Source organism: Bombina bombina, chromosome 4 (assembly GCF_027579735.1).
Source record: "Bombina bombina isolate aBomBom1 chromosome 4, aBomBom1.pri, whole genome shotgun sequence".
NCBI lineage: Eukaryota > Metazoa > Chordata > Amphibia > Anura > Bombinatoridae > Bombina > Bombina bombina.
Genome location: NC_069502.1, coordinates 1,204,403,846 through 1,204,429,253, shown reverse-complemented (window position 1 = coordinate 1,204,429,253; position 25,408 = coordinate 1,204,403,846).

Sequence of the window (25,408 nt, the reverse complement as noted above, 5' to 3'; positions counted from 1 at the left end):
GTGGTATCACTGTACTCAGGAGATGTTGTTGAACACATATTGAGGTGTTTTTTGGCAGTAACACATAACAGGAACTGAGAATCCATGCCTAAAGTACAATGTGTGTGAAAAATAACACAAAAAAATGACTACCCAAAAGTTTGACAAAGACTGGTGGTTAAATAAGTTCATGGAAAGTGTTAAAATACCAGCATTTGAAATACCCTAGGGTGTCTACTTTTCAAAAATATATGGTTTGATGGGGGTAAATTCCATTGGCCAGCTTCAGAAATGTCCCAAATAGGACATGGGTGCATGATGACCGATGTGAAAATTCCAAGTTGAAAAACTGGAATGCGCTTCATAAAATTAAGGCCTTTTAGCCCCCAGAGAACCCGACACACCTATACATGGGTGGTATCACTGTACTCAGGAGATGTTGTTGAACACATATTGAGGTGTTTTTTGGCAGTAACACATAACAGGAACTGAGAATCCATGCCTAAAGTACAATGTGTGTGAAAAATAACACAAAATAATGACTACCCAAAAGTTTGACAAAGACTGGTCGTTGAATTAGTGCATGGAAAGTGTTAAAATACAAGCATTTGAAATACTCTAGGGTGTCTACTTTTCAAAAATATATGGTTTTATGGGGGTAAATTACATTGGCCGGCTTCAGAAATGTCTTAAATAGAACATGGGTGCATGGGATGTGAAAATGGGAAGTGTAAAAACTGGAATGTGCTTCCTAAAAATAAGGCCTTCTAGCCCCCAGAGAACCCAACACACCTATACATGGGTGGTATCACTGTACTCAGGAGATGTTGTTGAACACATATTGAGGTGTTTTTTGGCAGTAACACATAACAGGAACTGAGAATCAATGCCTAAAGTACAATGTGTGTGAAAAATAACACAAAAAAATGACTACCCAAAAGTTTGACAAAGACTGGTGGTTAAATAAGTTCATGGAAAGTGTGAAAATACCAGCATTTCAAATACCCTAGGGGGTCTACTTCTCAAAAATATATGGTTTTATGGGGGTAAATTTCATTGGCCGGCTTCAGAAATGTCCCAAATTGGACATCGGTGCATGATGACCGATGTGAAAATTCCAAGTTGAAAAACTGGAATGCGCTTCCTAAAAATAAGGCCTTCTAGCCCCCAGAGAACCCAATACACCTATACATGGGTGGTATCACTGTACTCAGGAGATGTTGTTGAACACATATTGAGGTGTTTTTTGGCAGTAACACATAACAGGAACTGAGAATCCATGCCTAAAGTACAATGTGTGTGAAACATAACACAAAAAAATGACTACCCAAAAGTTTGACAAAGACTGGTGGTTAAATAAGTTCATGGAAAGTGTGAAAATACCAGCATTTCAAATACCCTAGGGGGTCTACTTCTCAAAAATATATGGTTTTATGGGGGTAAATTTCATTGGCCGGCTTCAGAAATGTCCCAAATAGGACATAGGTGCATGATGACCGATGTGAAAATTCCAAGTTGAAAAACTGGAATGCGCTTCCTAAAAATAAGGCCTTCTAGCCCCCAGAGAACCCAACACACCTATACATGGGTGGTATCACTGTACTCAGGAGATGTTGTTGAACACATATTGAGGTGTTTTTTGGCAGTAACACATAACAGGAACTGAGAATCCATGCCTAAAGTACAATGTGTGTGAAAAATAACACAAAAAAATGACTACCCAAAAGTTTGACAAAGACTGGTGGTTAAATAAGTTCATGGAAAGTGTTAAAATACCAGCATTTGAAATACCCTAGGGTGTCTACTTTTCAAAAATATATGGTTTGATGGGGGTAAATTCCATTGGCCAGCTTCAGAAATGTCCCAAATAGGACATGGGTGCATGATGACCGATGTGAAAATTCCAAGTTGAAAAACTGGAATGCGCTTCCTAAAATTAAGGCCTTTTAGCCCCCAGAGAACCCGACACACCTATACATGGGTGGTATCACTGTACTCAGGAGATGTTGTTGAACACATATTGAGGTGTTTTTTGGCAGTAACACATAACAGGAACTGAGAATCCATGCCTAAAGTACAATGTGTGTGAAAAATAACACAAAATAATGACTACCCAAAAGTTTGACAAAGACTGGTCGTTGAATTAGTGCATGGAAAGTGTTAAAATACAAGCATTTGAAATACTCTAGGGTGTCTAATTTTCAAAAATATATGGTTTGATGGGGGTAAATTCCATTGACCAGCTTCAGAAATGTCCCAAATAGGACATGGGTGCATGATGACCGATGTGAAAATTCCAAGTTGAAAAACTGGAATGCGCTTCCTAAAAATAAGGCCTTCTAGCCCCCAGAGAACCCAACACACCTATACATGGGTGGTATCACTGTACTCAGGAGATGTTGTTGAACATATATTGAGGTGTTTTTTGGCAGTAACACATAACAGGAACTGAGAATCCATGCCTAAAGTACAATGTGTGTGAAACATAACACAAAAAAATGACTACCCAAAAGTTTGACAAAGACTGGTGGTTAAATAAGTTCATGGAAAGTGTGAAAATACCAGCATTTCAAATACCCTAGGGGGTCTACTTCTCAAAAATATATGGTTTTATGGGGGTAAATTTCATTGGCCGGCTTCAGAAATGTCCCAAATTGGACATCGGTGCATGATGACCGATGTGAAAATTCCAAGTTGAAAAACTGGAATGCGCTTCCTAAAAATAAGGCCTTCTAGCCCCCAGAGAACCCAATACACCTATACATGGGTGGTATCACTGTACTCAGGAGATGTTGTTGAACACATATTGAGGTGTTTTTTGGCAGTAACACATAACAGGAACTGAGAATCCATGCCTAAAGTACAATGTGTGTGAAACATAACACAAAAAAATGACTACCCAAAAGTTTGACAAAGACTGGTGGTTAAATAAGTTCATGGAAAGTGTTAAAATACCAGCATTTGAAATACCCTAGGGTGTCTACTTTTCAAAAATATATGGTTTGATGGGGGTAAATTCCATTGGCCAGCTTCAGAAATGTCCCAAATAGGACATGGGTGCATGATGACCGATGTGAAAATTCCAAGTTGAAAAACTGGAATGCGCTTCCTAAAATTAAGGCCTTTTAGCCCCCAGAGAACCCGACACACCTATACATGGGTGGTATCACTGTACTCAGGAGATGTTGTTGAACACATATTGAGGTGTTTTTTGGCAGTAACACATAACAGGAACTGAGAATCCATGCCTAAAGTACAATGTGTGTGAAAAATAACACAAAATAATGACTACCCAAAAGTTTGACAAAGACTGGTCGTTGAATTAGTGCATGGAAAGTGTTAAAATACAAGCATTTGAAATACTCTAGGGTGTCTAATTTTCAAAAATATATGGTTTGATGGGGGTAAATTCCATTGACCAGCTTCAGAAATGTCCCAAATAGGACATGGGTGCATGATGACCGATGTGAAAATTCCAAGTTGAAAAACTGGAATGCGCTTCCTAAAAATAAGGCCTTCTAGCCCCCAGAGAACCCAACACACCTATACATGGGTGGTATCACTGTACTCAGGAGATGTTGTTGAACATATATTGAGGTGTTTTTTGGCAGTAACACATAACAGGAACTGAGAATCCATGCCTAAAGTACAATGTGTGTGAAACATAACACAAAAAAATGACTACCCAAAAGTTTGACAAAGACTGGTGGTTAAATAAGTTCATGGAAAGTGTGAAAATACCAGCATTTCAAATACCCTAGGGGGTCTACTTCTCAAAAATATATGGTTTTATGGGGGTAAATTTCATTGGCCGGCTTCAGAAATGTCCCAAATTGGACATCGGTGCATGATGACCGATGTGAAAATTCCAAGTTGAAAAACTGGAATGCGCTTCCTAAAAATAAGGCCTTCTAGCCCCCAGAGAACCCAATACACCTATACATGGGTGGTATCACTGTACTCAGGAGATGTTGTTGAACACATATTGAGGTGTTTTTTGGCAGTAACACATAACAGGAACTGAGAATCCATGCCTAAAGTACAATGTGTGTGAAACATAACACAAAAAAAATGACTACCCAAAAGTTTGACAAAGACTGGTGGTTAAATAAGTTCATGGAAAGTGTGAAAATACCAGCATTTCAAATACCCTAGGGGGTCTACTTCTCAAAAATCTATGGTTTTATGGGGGTAAATTTCATTGGCCGGCTTCAGAAATGTCCCAAATAGGACATAGGTGCATGATGACCGATGTGAAAATTCCAAGTTGAAAAACTGGAATGCGCTTCCTAAAAATAAGGCCTTCTAGCCCCCAGAGAACCCAACACACCTATACATGGGTGGTATCACTGTACTCAGGAGATGTTGTTGAACACATATTGAGGTGTTTTTTGGCAGTAACACATAACAGGAACTGAGTATCCATGCCTAAAGTACAATGTGTGTGAAAAATAACACAAAAAAATGACTACCCAAAAGTTTGACAAAGACTGGTGGTTAAATAAGTTCATGGAAAGTGTTAAAATACCAGCATTTGAAATACCCTAGGGTGTCTACTTTTCAAAAATATATGGTTTGATGGGGGTAAATTCCATTGGCCAGCTTCAGAAATGTCCCAAATAGGACATGGGTGCATGATGACCGATGTGAAAATTCCAAGTTGAAAAACTGGAATGCGCTTCCTAAAATTAAGGCCTTTTAGCCCCCAGAGAACCCGACACACCTATACATGGGTGGTATCACTGTACTCAGGAGATGTTGTTGAACACATATTGAGGTGTTTTTTGGCAGTAACACATAACAGGAACTGAGAATCCATGCCTAAAGTACAATGTGTGTGAAAAATAACACAAAATAATGACTACCCAAAAGTTTGACAAAGACTGGTCGTTGAATTAGTGCATGGAAAGTGTTAAAATACAAGCATTTGAAATACTCTAGGGTGTCTAATTTTCAAAAATATATGGTTTGATGGGGGTAAATTCCATTGACCAGCTTCAGAAATGTCCCAAATAGGACATGGGTGCATGATGACCGATGTGAAAATTCCAAGTTGAAAAACTGGAATGCGCTTCCTAAAAATAAGGCCTTCTAGCCCCCAGAGAACCCAACACACCTATACATGGGTGGTATCACTGTACTCAGGAGATGTTGTTGAACACATATTGAGGTGTTTTTTGGCAGTAACACATAACAGGAACTGAGAATCCATGCCTAAAGTACAATGTGTGTGAAACATAACACAAAAAAATGACTACCCAAAAGTTTGACAAAGACTGGTGGTTAAATAAGTTCATGGAAAGTGTGAAAATACCAGCATTTCAAATACCCTAGGGGGTCTACTTCTCAAAAATATATGGTTTTATGGGGGTAAATTTCATTGGCCGGCTTCAGAAATGTCCCAAATAGGACATAGGTGCATGATGACCGATGTGAAAATTCCAAGTTGAAAAACTGGAATGCGCTTCCTAAAAATAAGGCCTTCTAGCCCCCAGAGAACCCAACACACCTATACATGGGTGGTATCACTGTACTCAGGAGATGTTGTTAAACACATATTGAGGTGTTTTTTGGCAGTAACACATAACAGGAACTGAGAATCCATGCCTAAAGTACAATGTGTGTGAAAAATAACACAAAAAAATGACTACCCAAAAGTTTGACAAAGACTGGTGGTTAAATAAGTTCATGGAAAGTGTTAAAATACCAGCATTTGAAATACCCTAGGGTGTCTACTTTTCAAAAATATAAGGTTTGATGGGGGTAAATTCCATTGGCCAGCTTCAGAAATGTCCCAAATAGGACATGGGTGCATGATGACCGATGTGAAAATTCCAAGTTGAAAAACTGGAATGCGCTTCCTAAAAATTAAGGCCTTTTGGCCCCCAAAGAACCCGACATACCTATACATGGGTGGTATCACTGTACTCAGGAGATGTTATTGAACACATATTGATGTGTTTTTTGGCAGTAACACATAACAGGAACTGAGAATCCATGCCTAAAGTACAACGTGTGTGAAAAATAACACAAAAAAATGACTACCCAAAAGTTTGACAAAGACTGGTGGTTGAATTAGTGAATGGAAAGTGTTAAAATACCAGCATTTGAAATACCCTAGGGTGTCTACTTTTCAAAAATATATGGTTTGATGGGGGTAAATTCCATTGGCCAGCTTCAGAAATGTCCCAAATAGGACATGGGTGCATGATGACCGATGTGAAAATTCCAAGTTGAAAAACTGGAATGCGCTCTCTAAAAATAAGAGCTTTTAGCCCCCAGAGAACCCAACACACCTATACATGGGTGGTATCACTGTACTCAGGAGATGTTGTTGAACACATATTGAGGTGTTTTTTGGCAGTAACACATAACAGGAACTGAGAATCAATGCCTAAAGTACAATGTGTGTGAAAAATAACACAAAAAAATGACTACCCAAAAGTTTGACAAAGACTGGTGGTTAAATAAGTTCATGGAAAGTGTTAAAATACCAGCATTTGAAATACCCTAGGGTGTACTTTTCAAAAATATATGGTTTTATGGGGGTAAATTCCATTGGCCAGCTTCAGAAATGTCCCAAATAGGACATGGGTGCATGATGACCGATGTGAAAATTCCAAGTTGAAAAACTGGAATGCGCTTCCTAAAAATAAGGCCTTCTAGCCCCCAGAGAACCCAATACACCTATACATGGGTGGTATCACTGTACTCAGGAGATGTTGTTGAACACATATTGAGGTGTTTTTTGGCAGTAACACATAACAGGAACTGAGAATCCATGCCTAAAGTACAATGTGTGTGAAACATAACACAAAAAAATGACTACCCAAAAGTTTGACAAAGACTGGTGGTTAAATAAGTTCATGGAAAGTGTGAAAATACCAGCATTTCAAATACCCTAGGGGGTCTACTTCTCAAAAATATATGGTTTTATGGGGGTAAATTTCATTGGCCGGCTTCAGAAATGTCCCAAATAGGACATAGGTGCATGATGACCGATGTGAAAATTCCAAGTTGAAAAACTGGAATGCGCTTCCTAAAAATAAGGCCTTCTAGCCCCCAGAGAACCCAACACACCTATACATGGGTGGTATCACTGTACTCAGGAGATGTTGTTGAACACATATTGAGGTGTTTTTTGGCAGTAACACATAACAGGAACTGAGAATCCATGCCTAAAGTACAATGTGTGTGAAAAATAACACAAAAAAATGACTACCCAAAAGTTTGACAAAGACTGGTGGTTAAATAAGTTCATGGAAAGTGTTAAAATACCAGCATTTGAAATACCCTAGGGTGTCTACTTTTCAAAAATATATGGTTTGATGGGGGTAAATTCCATTGGCCAGCTTCAGAAATGTCCCAAATAGGACATGGGTGCATGATGACCGATGTGAAAATTCCAAGTTGAAAAACTGGAATGCGCTTCCTAAAATTAAGGCCTTTTAGCCCCCAGAGAACCCGACACACCTATACATGGGTGGTATCACTGTACTCAGGAGATGTTGTTGAACACATATTGAGGTGTTTTTTGGCAGTAACACATAACAGGAACTGAGAATCCATGCCTAAAGTACAATGTGTGTGAAAAATAACACAAAATAATGACTACCCAAAAGTTTGACAAAGACTGGTCGTTGAATTAGTGCATGGAAAGTGTTAAAATACAAGCATTTGAAATACTCTAGGGTGTCTAATTTTCAAAAATATATGGTTTGATGGGGGTAAATTCCATTGACCAGCTTCAGAAATGTCCCAAATAGGACATGGGTGCATGATGACCGATGTGAAAATTCCAAGTTGAAAAACTGGAATGCGCTTCCTAAAAATAAGGCCTTCTAGCCCCCAGAGAACCCAACACACCTATACATGGGTGGTATCACTGTACTCAGGAGATGTTGTTGAACACATATTGAGGTGTTTTTTGGCAGTAACACATAACAGGAACTGAGAATCCATGCCTAAAGTACAATGTGTGTGAAACATAACACAAAAAAATGACTACCCAAAAGTTTGACAAAGACTGGTGGTTAAATAAGTTCATGGAAAGTGTGAAAATACCAGCATTTCAAATACCCTAGGGGGTCTACTTCTCAAAAATATATGGTTTTATGGGGGTAAATTTCATTGGCCGGCTTCAGAAATGTCCCAAATAGGACATAGGTGCATGATGACCGATGTGAAAATTCCAAGTTGAAAAACTGGAATGCGCTTCCTAAAAATAAGGCCTTCTAGCCCCCAGAGAACCCAACACACCTATACATGGGTGGTATCACTGTACTCAGGAGATGTTGTTAAACACATATTGAGGTGTTTTTTGGCAGTAACACATAACAGGAACTGAGAATCCATGCCTAAAGTACAATGTGTGTGAAAAATAACACAAAAAAATGACTACCCAAAAGTTTGACAAAGACTGGTGGTTAAATAAGTTCATGGAAAGTGTTAAAATACCAGCATTTGAAATACCCTAGGGTGTCTACTTTTCAAAAATATAAGGTTTGATGGGGGTAAATTCCATTGGCCAGCTTCAGAAATGTCCCAAATAGGACATGGGTGCATGATGACCGATGTGAAAATTCCAAGTTGAAAAACTGGAATGCGCTTCCTAAAAATTAAGGCCTTTTGGCCCCCAAAGAACCCGACATACCTATACATGGGTGGTATCACTGTACTCAGGAGATGTTATTGAACACATATTGATGTGTTTTTTGGCAGTAACACATAACAGGAACTGAGAATCCATGCCTAAAGTACAACGTGTGTGAAAAATAACACAAAAAAATGACTACCCAAAAGTTTGACAAAGACTGGTGGTTGAATTAGTGAATGGAAAGTGTTAAAATACCAGCATTTGAAATACCCTAGGGTGTCTACTTTTCAAAAATATATGGTTTGATGGGGGTAAATTCCATTGGCCAGCTTCAGAAATGTCCCAAATAGGACATCGGTGCATGATGACCGATGTGAAAATTCCAAGTTGAAAAACTGGAATGCGCTCTCTAAAAATAAGAGCTTTTAGCCCCCAGAGAACCCAACACACCTATACATGGGTGGTATCACTGTACTCAGGAGATGTTGTTGAACACATATTGAGGTGTTTTTTGGCAGTAACACATAACAGGAACTGAGAATCAATGCCTAAAGTACAATGTGTGTGAAAAATAACACAAAAAAATGACTACCCAAAAGTTTGACAAAGACTGGTGGTTAAATAAGTTCATGGAAAGTGTTAAAATACCAGCATTTGAAATACCCTAGGGTGTACTTTTCAAAAATATATGGTTTTATGGGGGTAAATTCCATTGGCCAGCTTCAGAAATGTCCCAAATAGGACATGGGTGCATGATGACCGATGTGAAAATTCCAAGTTGAAAAACTGGAATGCGCTTCCTAAAATTAAGGCCTTTTAGCCCCCAGAGAACCCGACACACCTATACATGGGTGGTATCACTGTACTCAGGAGATGTTGTTGAACACATATTGAGGTGTTTTTTGGCAGTAACACATAACAGGAACTGAGAATCCATGCCTAAAGTACAATGTGTGTGAAAAATAACACAAAATAATGACTACCCAAAAGTTTGACAAAGACTGGTGGTTCAATTAGTGCATGGAAAGTGTTAAAATACAAGCATTTGAAATACTCTAGGGTGTCTACTTTTCAAAAATATATGGTTTGATGGGGGTAAATTCCATTGACCAGCTTCAGAAATGTCCCAAATAGGACATGGGTGCATGATGACCGATGTGAAAATTCCAAGTTGAAAAACTGGAATGCGCTTCCTAAAATTAAGGCTTTTTAGCCCCCAGAGAACCCAACACACCTATACATGGGTGGTATCACTGTACTCAGGAGATGTTGTTGAACACATATTGAGGTGTTTTTTGGCAGTAACACATAACAGAAACTGAGAATCCATGCCTAAAGTACAATGTGTGTGAAAAATAACACAAAAAAATGACTACCCAAAAGTTTGACAAAGACTGGTGGTTAAATAAGTTCATGGAAAGTGTTAAAATACCAGCATTTGAAATACCTAGGGTGTCTACTTTTCAAAAATATATGGTTTTATGGGGGTAAATTCCATTGGCCAGCTTCAGAAATGTCCCAAATAGGACATGGGTGCATGATGACCGATGTGAAAATTCCAAGTTGAAAAACTGGAATGCGCTCTCTAAAAATAAGAGCTTTTAGCCCCCCGAGAACCCAACACACCTATACATTGGTGGTATCACTGTACCCAGGAGATGCTGCTGAAGACATATTAGGGTGTTATTTGGCAGTAACCCTTAATATTATCAGTAAATGTATTCTTAAATTGCTATTTTGTCAAAAAATCAAATTATTTTTTTTTCCCCCAAACTTTGGCATAGATTGGTGGTAAAATGGTTGCATGAAAAAAGTCAAAATACCCCAAGTTTAATACCTTACGTTGTCTTCTTTTAAAAAATATATACATTTGAAGGGTTATTCAGGGATTCCTGACAGATATTGGTGTTACAATGTAACTATCACCAATTTTGAAAAAAACATGGTTTTGAAATAGCAAAGTGCTACTTGTACTTATTGCCCTATAACTTGCAAAAAAAGCAAAGAACATGTAAACATTGGGTATTTATAAACTCAGGACAAAATTTAGAAACTGTTTAGCATTGGTATTTTATGGTGGTTGTAGATGTGTAAGAGATTTTGGCGCTCAAAGTTAGAAAAAGTGCATTTTTTTTCATTTTTTCCTCATATTTTATATTTTTTTTATAGTAAATTATAAGATATGATGAAAATAATCATATCTTTAGAAAGTCCATTTAATGGCGAGAAAAACAGTATATAATATGTGTGGGTACAGTAAATGAGTAAGAGGAAAATTACAGTTAAACACAAACATTGCAGAAATGCAAAAATAGCCTTGGTCCCAGATGGTCAACAAATTGAAAAGTGGTCTGGTCACTAAGGGGTTAAAGGGACACTGAACCCAATTTTTTTTTCTTTCATGATTCAGATAGAGCATGCAACTTTAAACAACTTTCTAATTTACTCCCATTATTATTTTTTCTTCGTTCTCTTGCTATCTTTATTTGAAAAATAAGGCATCTAAGCTTCAGAACTCTGCACAGCACTTTTTTATTGGTGGATGAATTTATCTGCCAATCAGCAAAGACAACCCAGGTTGTTCACCAAAAATGGGCCAGCATCTAAGCTTACATTCTTGCATTTCAAATAAAGATACCAAGAGAATGAAGAAAATTTGATAATAGGAGTAAATTAGAAAGTTTCTTAAAATTTCTTGCTCTATCTGAATCACAAAATAAAAAATTTGGGTTCAGTGTCCCTTTAAGCTCCATATGGAGCTTGATGTCCCGTGTTTCCGGTGAGCCTTCAGATTTGCCGGAAACAGAAGTTATGAAGCAGCGGTCTAACGACCACTGCTCCATAACCTGTCCGTCTGCTCTGAGGCGGCGGACAGTAATCAACCCGATCGAATACGATGTCAGCATTTATGAATGTGCAGCGGACACGATCCGCTATATCGGATCATGTCCGCTCACACCATAATAAATAGGCCACATGGGTTGGAATCCAAGGGAGATCCGAGAGAAGTATACCTTTGAGTGTAAAAGATTGCTCAACTTCTTGCCATATATAGGAGGGTTCTTTCAAGCTCCATCCCATTAGATGAGATAAATGAGCTGCGTCATGGAACAATAATATACTAGGATACGCCCGCCCTCCTCTATTTATTGGTTATTGGATTACAGTTGTTGCTACCCTAGGCCTTTAAGCCTTCCAGACATAAGCTGAAATGAGACTCTGAGACTTATTTAGTATTGTTCTAGGGACAGTTAAATTAATGCACCTGAAGAGATATGTGAGCTTTGGAACCAGTGACATTTTGACAGCAGCAATTCTGCCTGTCCATGTGTCTGCCTGTCCACAGCAGCAATTCTGCCTGTCCATGTGTCTGCCTGTCCACAGCAGCAATTCTGCCTGTCCATGTGTCTGCCTGTCCACAGCAGCAATTCTGCCTGTCCATGTGTCTGCCTGTCCACAGCAGCAATTCTGCCTGTCCATGTGTCTGCCTGTCCACAGCAGCAATTCTGCCTGTCCAGAGAGTATATGAAAAGAAGCTTCATTAAATGTGTAGCAAATAATTAACTAACTAGACAACTGAACATACAACAAAATTAACAAAATTTTAAGAATTTACCATAGATTAAGATGCTTAGCTTATTAGATCAGTCAACCAAATTATGTGGAATATCAGTGACTTTTATCACAACTTATCTCTCATAGGTATTAATATAGTGCCTAAATTATATCCTCTCTTATCGCAACTCAGGACCGCTTCATGTACATGGATAATTGACCTCTGGCATAATGAAGCACATGAAGTTCAGCATTTAAGAGGGTAGGGACAAGCTTGTTTATAACGTGGTTTAGAAAGGAGCGCCAAATCTTGGCGAGGTCTGGTGCGGTATAGGTGTGAAAATATGGTATTCTGTCTGAGAAATTGTATAGCGCTATAGCTCAGCTACAATTATGGTAGTTGTGCTGTATAGATGTGTAGGTTTTGATATCTAGATATAAGATCTAAGAGTGGCACAGTTGATACATAAAAGCATTTAATACATATTAAACATATAAAACAAGGGTGTCGTTTAAAATATATTTTAACAGAACGGCAAGAAATAATGTGTAAAAACACATAAACACATAAATATCTATAAAAACACGCGTGTTTTGCTTTTTAGCTGTATGTATAATGTCTCATAAAATTCGTCTCATATATAGTTGTGTTGGCATAAATCTGAAAATAATAGACAATAAAAAATAATAAAAAACAATGAAAAGTAAATAATGTCCAATAATCCCTTCTCAAAGTTAAGAGATATATAAAAAAAGGTTAAGTAGTGTCCAAAAATCCCTTCTCAAAGTTAAGAGATATAAATAGATTTTCACATGTGTATCCAAAAAATAAACTGTCCAAATTTAAGTGTTGTCCAAAAACGTGGTATAAATGAATAGTGCAAATCCAGCAGATTCAAAAGTTCTATTAAAAAAGCTTTGCAAAAAACATTTCAAAGAGACATTTAAAAAACATCAAAATGAAGGTATAAAAAAAGGTCTATCAAAATATGGTGACAAAGAATAATCCGTGAAGTCAATCCAAAATAGTGATAAAAATAAGTCCAAAAAAGATGTAAAATATCCAAAAGATAAAAAACAAAAAATAAATGATTAGTATGTGCACAAACTAGTGAGAGTGATCCCAAAAAAGGGGGCTTATGTGGAGGGGTTATGTTTCCATGTAGAAAAATTATTTGCTGTATAAAAATAAAAAATAAAAAATAAAAATAAGCAAAAATACAAAAATATAAATAAAAATAATCCTAGGGAATCTTCAAACCCTGAAAATAAAAGATAATAACAATAGTGTAATACTGTATTATAATTCAACAATCAAGGAATAAATAGCTCACCATAGCTCTGTCAACGCGTTTCGGCCCTCAAGAGAGGCCTTTATCAAGACTATAGTATGGTGTGGGTGAGCTGAAGACTTTATACCTTTCTCTAACCAATCAAATTGCATTGAAATTGCGCCAAATTTTTGCGCCAAAATTTCGCGCCAAAAATGTGGTACCGGAAGTGTTGAGCCGGAAGTGCTCATCTGTGTAAAAAAAAAAAAAAAAAAAAAAAAAGTTCACATTTGTCTCTGTATCATTTAGATAAGGCTTTTATTTAGAATTTTTCTATGTCTATGTTTATTAAACATTGTCTATGTTGTTCCTAATGTGTTTATTCGTGTTATGTGCCTTAGTAGTTAGCTGTGGGGTCAAATGTTATGGTTTGCCGGTGTTTTTTTTAACCGGAAATGGCCGCTGAGATGTAAACATCCGGTTAAGCTATATCGGATGTTATGGGTGAGGCGGAAGTGGTATTTACTCTGTACCAATCAGATCCGGAGGGGCAGAAAGCAGTTATCCCACATGTAGAGCCAGTTTTACAACTTGGAATGAAATATATGACAAAATACCGGTACGTTTCTGAACCGGAAGTAGCCGGAAAAAGTAAGATACTTTAACATCCGGTAAGATTGAGCCGGATGTTGCACCTTACCGGTCATGGTTAAACCGGAAGTGGTGTGTATCCTAGCCTATTCAAATTCAAAGGGACAAAAAGTGTTAACCTTGGTATTTGTCTAGTGAACAAAATCAATGTAGGGATCACGGTACAGAGAGTGTATACTGTAAAATACACAGTTTATATATATTGGAAAATATATATATATATCGAAAAATACATAATCTAATAAATAGAGATCTAAAAACCTTAAAGGAACTTTTGGAAACTTTCTAAAAAACTTTTTAGGATAAAAATATAAAAGATATGTAGTATAAAGAAAAACTTTTTTACAATGCATCTATGATTGGTTAGAAAATCTATAGAAGGAGTACATTTGTATCAACCTGTATTCTCTTTTTGTCATGTGCAATATTGGGTATTGGAAGTCTTATTTTCTATCTAAATGTGCCTGGTATAAAAATTAGTTAACCATGTGCGCACTATGATAGGAGTTTTTTTAAATCTGATGTGGATATGAAGGAAACTTGTCTCATACAAGTATATGAATGTATTTATGTAGATTGTGAGATCAATGGGTACTTTTATCGATCTAATTGATTAGTTGTCTTTTGGGGAATTGTGAATTTAAATTTGTTATGAGGTGTAATCATGTTGTTGGTATTGGGATTATGTTACCTCTATACACATTTTAAATTGTGTTTATATTCTTATGAAGAGTCAGGCTTCGGTTACTTTCTAACTTATTCTGTTAGATATTTCCCAGATGGAGAGGTTGCTAAGTCAAGTGTCTCTTATGCTGTTGACATATTATGGGATCATATCTTGTTAATATTATTGGCATCTCATATGCTGTTGACATATTAGGGGATCATATCTTGTTAATGTTATTGGCATCTATATAGTCTCTCTGTATGTGTAATAAGGTTTGTTGGAACTCATCTTATGGCTATTTGAGTAGAGCAATAAAAATAAAGATGATTAGATTGGCTTTAGAGATCCTAATATAGATCTTTGTGTGGATCTATGCAGGACATCTTCATTAGATATATTTTGTTCTTGTCGTGTCATATATTGACCTCGTTATGTTTTCTTTATTGTTTTCCTTCTGTATGAGGGCAGCAGTGTTTTCCGAATAGATATTCAGAAGTCAAATTTATGTGTGTTTCAAGCTTAAAAGATGTGAGAGGTCTTCTTTGTTGTTCAGACCCTTCGGGTAGAGACAATCCAGCTCAAATATCCATCTGGATTCCGCGATTAGGAGCTTCTTTTCATAGTTGCCTCCCCTCCAATTAGGCTTTACTATCTGGATACCATAGAAGTTTAGATCCTTGATGTTTCCTTTGTGTTTAATAGAAAAGTGTCTATACAGTGCGGTGTCTGTGCTGCCATGTTCAATCTGTAGCACATGTTCCCGTATTCTGTCTTTTAAGCATCTCGAGGTTTGTCCGACGTATTGTAGTCCACATTTGCATTGTATTATGTAAATTACCCCCTTGCTGCTGCATCTGATCAGATCCTTTATTTCATGTTTGATACTGGAGTTGTGCGGTGAAAAGTTTTTGATTTTCAAGCCTCTCTTACACGCCTTGCAGCTCGGGCATGGGAAAAAACCTTTTATGGGTTTCCCGGATATATCTCTCGTCTGAGGTGTTGTTGGGCGTGGAATGCTAGGAGATAGAATGTTCTTAAGGTTATCTGATTTTCTATAGATAAATTTCGGTCTGTTGATGAGTGTTTCGCCAATTGTGTCGTCATCCTTCAGTAGATGCCAGTGCTTTTCTATTATTTTCTCGATGGTTCTCCTGTTTTCGCTGTACTGCGTGATAAAGGCAACCTCTATGGAGTCGGTGTTCATGTCTCTCCTAATTCTCTTGTCTTTATACTTGAGAAGTTCCTTGCGATCCTTTTGCCTGACTTCTTCTATATCTTTGTGGAGTTTTTCCTCTTCATATCCTCTCTCAAGAAAGCGTTTTTTCAGTTCTTCCGCCTGGGTTTCCCATAAAATGGGGTCCGAACAGTTCTTTTTCAATCTTAGTAACTGTCCCTTTGGTATATTCTCCTTCCATTTGAAATGATGGCAGCTGTCCCTGTGGACATAGTTGTTACAATCCACAGGTTTAAAAAATGTTGAAGTCTGAAGTTTCCCATTTTTGATGGTAATTTTTAGATCGAGGAATGTGATTTCCTTGTCACTGATCTCGTAGGTAAATTTCAGGTTGTTGGTGTTGTTATTCATAACCCTTATAGTGTGTTCTAAATCTTCTTTGGAGCCTTTCCATATCAGGAGGATGTCATCTATGTACCTGTAGTAGGAGACTAGGTCCGCGCCGGCTGGGCACGACTCCCAAAATATGTGTTCCCATTTGCCCATGTAAAGGTTCGCATAGCTCGGCGCGAACCTAGTCCCCATGGCGGTGCCGCACAGCTGTCTATAAAATTTCCCATCGTGGTGGAAATAGTTGTGCGTTAGAATATAGTTAATCCCTTCCAGAATGAATGTCTTCTGTAGTGCCGGCACTGTGTGGTCCTTCTTGAGAAAGTACTCTACAGCTTCTCGACCTCCTTTGTGTGGTATGCAGGTATATAGGGAGGTGACGTCACAGGTGGCGAGTAGGTAGTTCTCTTTCCATTCTGTATTCTCCAGACTGTTCAGAATCTGTTTGGAATCTCTCACGTACGATGGTAGTTATGTCACATATTTCTGTAAGTTCTTATCTAGATATTCAGACAGATTACTGGTTAGAGACCCTATGCCGGATATGATGGGTCTTCCCGGAGGGTTGTGGAGGGTCTGATGGATTTTCGGGAGGTAGTAGAAGACGGGAGTGATGGGATGCTCCACGCTTATGTATCTGAATTCTTTATGGTTCAGTATTTTGTTGTTATGTGCCTCTCCTAGAATCCTGTCCATTTCCTTCTTGAAACCATCTGTGGGGTTGTTCCTCATAATTTCGTAGGTCTTGGTGTCTGACAAAGGAAACAAAGGAAACATCAAGGATCTAAACTTCTATGGTATCCAGATAGTAAAGCCTAATTGGAGGGGAGGCAACTATGAAAAGAAGCTCCTAATCGCGGAATCCAGATGGATATTTGAGCTGGATTGTCTCTACCCGAAGGGTCTGAACAACAAAGAAGACCTCTCACATCTTTTAAGCTTGAAACACACATAAATTTGACTTCTGAATATCTATTCGGAAAACACTGCTGCCCTCATACAGAAGGAAAACAATAAAGAAAACATAACGAGGTCAAAATATGACACGACAAGAACAAAATATATCTAATGAAGATGTCCTGCATAGATCCACACAAAGATCTATATTAGGATCTCTAAAGCCAATCTAATCATCTTTATTTTTATTGCTCTACTCAAATAGCCATAAGATGAGTTCCAACAAACCTTATTACACATACAGAGAGACTATATAGATGCCAATAACATTAACAAGATATGATCCCCTAATATGTCAACAGCATATGAGATGCCAATAATATTAACAAGATATGATCCCATAATATGTCAACAGCATAAGAGACACTTGACTTAGCAACCTCTCCATCTGGGAAATATCTAACAGAATAAGTTAGAAAGTAACCGAAGCCTGACTCTTCATAAGAATATAAACACAATTTAAAATGTGTATAGAGGTAACATAATCCCAATACCAACAACATGATTACACCTCATAACAAATTTAAATTCACAATTCCCCAAAAGACAACTAATCAATTAGATCGATAAAAGTACCCATTGATCTCACAATCTACATAAATACATTCATATACTTGTATGAGACAAGTTTCCTTCATATCCACATCAGATTTCAAAAAACTCCTATCATAGTGCGCACATGGTTAACTAATTTTTATACCAGGCACATTTAGATAGAAAATAAGACTTCCAATACCCAATATTGCACATGACAAAAAGAGAATACAGGTTGATACAAATGTACTCCTTCTATAGATTTTCTAACCAATCATAGATGCATTGTAAAAAAGTTTTTCTTTATACTACATATCTTTTATATTTTTATCCTAAAAAAGTTTTTTAGAAAGTTTCCAAAAGTTCCTTTAAGGTTTTTAGATCTCTATTTATTAGATTATGTATTTTTCGATATATATATATATTTTCCAATATATATAAACTGTGTATTTTACAATATACACTCTCTGTACCGTGATCCCTACATTGATTTTGTTCACTAGACAAATACCAAGGTTAACACTTTTTGTCCCTTTGAATTTGAATAGGCTAGGATACACACCACTTCCGGTTTAACCATGACCGGTAAGGTGCAACATCCGGCTCAATCTTACCGGATGTTAAAGTATCTTACTTTTTCCGGCTACTTCCGGTTCAGAAACGTACCGGTATTTTGTCATATATTTCATGCCAAGTTGTAAAACTGGCTCTACATGTGGGATAACTGCTTTCTGCCCCTCCGGATCTGATTGGTACAGAGTAAATACCACTTCCGCCTCACCCATAACATCCGATATAGCTTAACCGGATGTTTACATCTCAGCGGCCATTTCCGGTTAAAAAAAACACCGGCAAACCATAACATTTGACCCCACAGCTAACTACTAAGGCACATAACACGAATAAACACATTAGGAACAACATAGACAATGTTTAATAAACATAGAAATAGAAAAATTCTAAATAAAAGCCTTATCTAAATGATACAGAGACAAATGTGAACTTTTTTTTTTTTTTTTTTTTTTTTTTCACAGATGAGCACTTCTGGCTCAACACTTCCGGTACCACATTTTTGGCGCGAAATTTTGGCGCAAAAATTTGGCGCAATTTCAATGCAATTTGATTGGTTAGAGAAAGGTATAAAGTCTTCAGCTCACCCACACCATACTATAGTCTTGATAAAGGCCTCTCTTGAGGGCCGAAACGCGTTGACAGAGCTATGGTGAGCTATTTATTCCTTGATTGTTGAATTATAATACAGTATTACACTATTGTTATTATCTTTTATTTTCAGGGTTTGAAGATTCCCTAGGATTATTTTTATTTATATTTTTGTATTTTTGCTTATTTTTATTTTTTCTTTTTTCTTTTTATACAGCAAATAATTTTTCTACATGGAAACATAACCCCTCCACATAAGCCCCCTTTTTTGGGATCACTCTCACTAGTTTGTGCACATACTAATCATTTATTTTTTGTTTTTTATCTTTTGGATATTTTACATCTTTTTTGGACTTATTTTTATCACTATTTTGGATTGACTTCACGGATTATTCTTTGTCACCATATTTTGATAGACCTTTTTTTCTACCTTCATTTTGATGTTTTTTAAATGTCTCTTTGAAATGTTTTTTGCAAAGCTTTTTTAATAGAACTTTTGAATCTGCTGGATTTGCACTATTCATTTATACCACGTTTTTGGACAACACTTAAATTTGGACAGTTTATTTTTTGGATACACATGTGAAAATCTATTTATATCTCTTAACTTTGAGAAGGGATTTTTGAACACTACTTAACCTTTTTTTATATATCTCTTAACTTTGAGAAGGGATTATTGGACATTATTTACTTTTCATTGTTTGTTATTATTTTTTATTGTCTATTATTTTCAGATTTATGCCAACACAACTATATATGAGACGAATTTTATGAGACATTATACATACAGCTAAAAAGCAAAACACGCGTGTTTTTATAGATATTTATGTGTTTATGTGTTTTTACACATTATTTCTTGCCGTTCTGTTAAAATATATTTTAAACGACACCCTTGTTTTATATGTTTAATATGTATTAAATGCTTTTATGTATCAACTGTGCCACTCTTAGATCTTATATCTAGATATCAAAACCTACACATCTATACAGCACAACTACCATAATTGTAGCTGAGCTATAGCGCTATACAATTTCTCAGACAGAATACCATATTTTCACACCTATACCGCACCAGACCTCGCCAAGATTTGGTGCTCCTTTCTAAACCACGTTTTGACACATATTTTCTAAAAGTGGGCACCTGGGGACCCACTATAGACAGGAGCTATAGGTCCACACTTTCAGCGCTGTAAGAAAACATTGAATCTACAAGCTTGTTTATAGTTTAGTGAGTGATTTAGGACCAATGACGCCCAAGTACAGTCCCAGTGGCAAATTAGTGACACCTAAATGTGTATGCTGTCTACATCTCTCTAAAGGGAGAGAGGAATAGCTGAATTATACAAGATGCTTTGTTGGTCCTTTAGCTCTGGGGAGCTAGTAGAGAACATTAGAGATGGTACAGTAAACAAACAATAAGTATTCAAACAATTTACTATACAATTAACTATAAGTCACCTTAACTGTGATATAAATCAATTTGGCAGCATTTAACATAGTTGAGTTATACCATTAACAAGGCAACAAAATCTACGCCCAACATTTTTCAGTAAGAGGATCAATTATTTGATAACCTCTAGAAGCTTTGAAATGTTCTAGTTCAGATTATAACAAATTTAGCTAAGAAGCTTTTAGAAAATTATACAGTTATCTCAGTTCTTGCTGAGACAGGTTCCTTCTTTTATGGGAAGAAGCTGTGAATGAAGATCACAAAACAGAGGGTGCCTCCTAGTATAATACTGTGATAACAAGATAGCTATACCTGTATATACACAAGAATCTTTAGTTGTGCTGAATCAGGCTTACTGGAATATTGCCAGTGTTCCAGCTCACTGCTCCCAGGCCCAGAACCAAAACTAGGACAAGGAATCTGTGAAAAAAATCACAAGGAAACAGGCCTCCTAGTGTGATACCATAGTACTACTGTAATCACTGCACATTGTTATATACTAATAGATTTGTTACAATTTGTTTTTATCAACATTTGTACACAGTGTTCCTTCTTGATTTTTAGTCACTTTCTCTATATGTGCCCCCTAGAGTTGAACACAGTGGTGATATCAACAGTTGTTTCATCTTCTTTTATGGGCTGGAGATAAGCGTCTAGGCTTAGGATCCCACTCTGGAGCAACAGCTTGAAGAGATGGGGAATCTTGCTGGGTTTGAGAAGTAGAAGAGGATCCTTGCCGAAGAGAAGGAGGATCGTGCTGAGGTTGAGATGTAGAAGAGGATCCTTGTAGAAGATTCAAAGTGTCCAGTACTTCCAAACCCTGTTTGATAGTTGTTATAGTATAAGAATGTCCGTTGTACTGAAAAAACATCTTTACATGAAATCCCCATTTATATCTTATTAAATGATTGCGTAAGCACTGAGTGACTGGATGGAAAGACCTTCTTTTTGTCAAGGTGTGTGACGACAGATCAGGGAACAACTGAATCTCATTAAAAGGGTCTGGTAGATTTTTATTGAGATAGGCTGCTTTCAGAACTTATTCTTTGAACGTAAAATAGTGGAGTCTTATTATAACATATCTTGGCTGTTCCTAATTAGAGTTTCTAGATCTGAGTGTTCTGTGTGCTCTGTCAATCTTTGGCTCTAGATTCTGTAGTGAGCCTAGTAGGGCTTCAAACAGTTCAGAGAGATATTCAGGAAGTTCATTAGCAGAGAAGCTTTCAGGTATTCATGAATACGGATATTGTTGCGTCTCGATCTGTCCTCTAAATCTGCTAACTTCGCCTCTAGATTCGAAATAATTTTAGCCAGTGTTTGAGTATATGACATCAAATTAGCGTGATCAGTAGATAAATCCTCGTGTTTTCTTTTGAGGATATCCTTTCTTTCGCCAAGGGTAGCGATGTCTCTCCTGAGTTCTGCAACTGAGGATTTGATTTCCTGTTTTAAAGATGTATGATGAGAATCCATTTTATATGACAGGGAATTAATGAGTTCTATGAGTGAAATATGGTCAGATCTACATGGGGATTGTTCCTGTGAAACATGTGCCTCAGGTTCTCTTTGTCCAATCAGTGACTCTCTGGAATCTTCATCAGACAGGTCGCTTTCAGTAACAAATTTGCTGTAAAAATGATCCGCTACCATCTTTTGGGACCCTCTGATTGCTTGTTTTTTTTTTCTATTTGAGTGGGACATTTTAACTTGTTCCTGGATTGTTAGCCTATAGATGGCATCCAGTGTAAGATTATCCCATTAATTATTAATGGTGTTTCTTTCTACTAGTCTATAGGGGTTCTAGCCCAGTTGCCAGCAGAGCCTGGATAAGCTTTGTTAGTATGTTTGAATTGGGAGGTACACCTGCTACTATCGGGTTATTTTACCCCATCATTTTGGAACTGATAGAAGTAATCTTGAAATATTTAGAACACAAACAAGGTAATAGCTTTAAAGTCCCACCATTCTGCCTCAAGGAAATATACACAAGGGACAATATAGGGGCAAGGTAAATTAGAATTGTGCCCACTAGAGGGAAAGTAGATAGGATAGGGCTAGGTAGATATGGCCAGACCCCACGGCTAAATCTAGTGTATAGTTGTTTTGCACCAATGTAGGTTTTTTTTGTTTAGGGGTTCTAGACCAGGGTGTAACCAAAGCCACTCACACACTACTTAAGGGACTTATCCACTTGGGACAACAAAAGGAGAGGATATTTGTGGAGTATACCTACTAGGGATGTGCAAAATGGAACAGGGTAAGTAGGTGTGAGTATGGTTTCAGGAAGGAGCCCTACTACTAAGGGTAATTAGCTGATGAGCCTTGCTCTCTTACTTCAAAATAAAAAATGTACTTCAGAGTAGGAGTTTATGTTATTTCACCTCCTCTTTAGGAGGAACAAAAATAGTAAAAAGCAGTGATCTATATAACAGAATATGTAAGGGCTACTGTATCTCAATGTACTTCCACCAGAAGAGTTATGCCACCTGCAGTTTATTTAACCTGCGACAATTGTTTTATATATATAGATGTAATGTACAATTCCCGCTAGGCCTCCTGTAGGTGTAGTGGCGCAGTTAGCTGTAGTGTGAGGGAGAACAAAAATGGCGACCTGTGCCAAAAAACAAAACAAAAAAAAATAAACATTTACCCTTTAGCAAAAAGTTTCCAATCAATTGCCTGTTCCTATTAAATATTATAAATGAGAGTCTCAGACCAATGGATATGTGTAACCTAGATCTGTATAAATTAATGTAGCGTCTTATGAGCTAGGTTACTTATCTGACGTTTATGTATCTAAAAGCGGTTGGTATCTTCTTTGAAGGGTCACTTCCAGTCACAGATCAGGCCGCTTCAATGTAGAGCTAGGTTACTTATCTGACGTTTATGTATCTAGAAGCGGTTGGTATCTTCTTTGAAGGGTCACTTCCAGTCACAGATCAGGCCGCTTCAATGTAGAGCTGCATGCAAATGAATTGACCTCCGGAGCGGAGCCCAGATCCAGTTTAGGATGAGATCTCCTTCTCCCTGGTAGGTGAAGAGTGGCGGTTTGCAGATATCTGCTAAAGCTGACAGTTTCTCACTGTTCGAGTTGAAGATAGGTAGCTGCGTCCTCAGTCTCCACTTCAGATCCTCTATAAGCACGAATTGCTGCCTCTTCTGTGGTTTAGCTGAGATGAAAGCAAGACCAACCCTTAGAGCGGAGCCCCGACCCTCCGAAGGCTAGTTTGAAGTGACAAGACCTTTTCCCCTGGTTGTGCACCGAAACTCAGAGTATGCTGGAGTTCTCATCTTTTCCCTGCTGTGACTATAGGGAGATATCGGACACTTCCAGAGAGATTTAGGGTTGTTATCTAACAATTTTGTTTCCCCTACTGACAAATATAGCAAGGCTTTCAAATATTTTCTCATGGAGCCCCTTATAAGTGCGTCCGTTGAGTTTGACGGTTAGCTCCTCCCCCACTTACATTTCTTACTGAGTACAATGCACTAATGGGTCTTGAAAAAGGTCTAGCACAGACCGAAACGCGTCGACTGGTGAGTCTTGCTCCTTCTTATTATTTTGGGACATTACGCTCTGCACTATTGTGTGTTTGTTTTCTACTTTTTAGGCAGAAATCGGGTCGGTCGGGCCCCTGACGAAAATATTTTTCACATCAAAATATTTTTCACATCAACATTTTCCGGTATTATTACAGGCTGCCATTATTCCACAGGATTTATCAGGGACATAACCATCTTTTTATTACAGTGGCCACTGTTTTTTCAATCTTATTGTGCACCTTTTTTCACGTTGTGATTTGATGGATTGAACATTGTTTTCTCAAGGACTTATTATGTTTTTTCGTTTTTTGCTTATAGCTACATTCATTTGTTTGACCGTTTGATTTGCACAGATTGTTCGAATATTTGCAATTGATTCATTTTATATTTTGTATTTTTGTCACATGATTACTTTATGTCACATTACTCACACCCTATACAGTTTTCACTTTTAGATTCTAATAGTTCACATTAATTTGTGTGTGGGGCACACACGAGGATTCACTTTTATACTACCTGTAGCAAGGTTTAGTATTTTCTTTTCCACTACCTTTAGCAAGGTTTAGTATTTTTTCTATTTTTTCCCATTTTTTCTCTTTTTTGCATCACCACCACACACTACATTCTACAATTAAGTATCTGGGTTAATCGATACAAGAACACAATGAGATTCTTGTTTTAACCTCTAACAAGGCTACCTTCACTTGTAGCAAGGTGCTAGAGAAATAACGGTCCCACGTAGAAAGGGGATCAGTCCAATCAAGCGCTACTAGAAACGAAGAAGTCTTTTAATTTGATTCTTTCTCAACTGTTTTTATGTATTTTTAGATTCTATTTTAAGTATGTCTGTATGATTGCAACATGGATCCATGCTTGTAACTATTAAAGTGTTATTTTTATTATAAATACCTTTAATTATCCTTATCTCATTAGCTCTAGACCCAGCCTATTAGGCGCTTTGGTTCTTTTACCCATTTTTCTATTCATTTGTTGACTACTAGGAGTCAATACCCAAAGCTAGGGTCACCTTGTGGCAGGCGCTGAGTGTACCACCCACTGTTACAATGCACTAAGTAAAGATATTGTTGAGATTGTCAACAAGCTCTGAGTGATTCTGAGTGATTACAACTCCCACATTGTAGCATTTGAAGACAAATTGAAAAGTAAGAGTCCATCTAATAAGAGCAGATACAGGGTCGCTTAAGAGAACTAAGCAAATGTTTTTTGGGACACTGAAAAGGGGGAGTTTCCCCTGTTTGGGGTGTTGTAATTATAATAACTTAATTAAAGGTGAATACTTAAGTCATCCTAATACAGGTCAAAAATGTTAAAAAAAATTAGAGGCAGGATATAATATCTCTCCTTTGAGGTTTAAGGTCATTGACCATATTGAATGACCTAGGCGAGTAGGATCAAATGATTAAAATGTAGTGAGGCTTTCATTGGATTTATGAGTTGAATACTTTACAGCCAATAGACA